The sequence below is a fragment of the Aplysia californica genome, unplaced genomic scaffold (genome assembly GCF_000002075.1).
Source record: "Aplysia californica isolate F4 #8 unplaced genomic scaffold, AplCal3.0 scaffold00464, whole genome shotgun sequence".
NCBI classification, from domain to species: domain Eukaryota; kingdom Metazoa; phylum Mollusca; class Gastropoda; order Aplysiida; family Aplysiidae; genus Aplysia; species Aplysia californica.
In genome coordinates this window covers 377,341-378,046 of record NW_004797734.1, presented here as the reverse complement: position 1 = coordinate 378,046, position 706 = coordinate 377,341, and positions in this window count along the sequence as shown.

Here is a 706-nt window from a genome sequence, read left to right as displayed (position 1 = left end):
AAGCACCCATGCGGCGTTACTGATGGGAAGAATTGGTCGCTTTTATGGACAGCGGGCTAACCCAGATTTCGGGGGTTTCCAGAAATCTTGACCAACGCCAAAAGTGGGCTTTGTCCTATCTATTGGAGAAGTTTGGTTTCAATGACATGTATATTTGTTTGGTTATAGAGAAAACTCTCCTTGTCTTTTAAAGAACGTAAACAAGGGGCAAAAACTTGACCTTCGATTTTCCCAAAACAGTATTCTTCGGGATAGCCCACTTGTGCTTAAAAGCGACCAATTGTTCGGGTGTTTTATAAATATTTACACGGGCGCGGTAGAGTTGGCTGTTTCAAAGGACGCTGGAGAAGGGGAAGACCAGGATGGGAATCTAGAAGATACCAAAGAAAATGTTAAGTTTTAGTTAGAGTTTTACGGCACTCATAGCCCAATTAGATCATAATATAAGTACCGATAATTAGATGTGTTACTAGAGCGTAACATACAAAGAAAAGAAAAAGGAGATAATATAATGACGAGGGATGTTTGATAGGAAAGAATGAGCCTACCACATCAAAGCAGAGACATTTTGCATTTTTTAATGACATTTCCATAGTTGTTCTCATGCATTTCACGTGGGGATGTAGAGCCAACGTGTTTCTCGGCATTTCTAAACTTCCATACAGATTTGATCAAAATGATGGCTTACGGAAGAACCCCCCCCCCC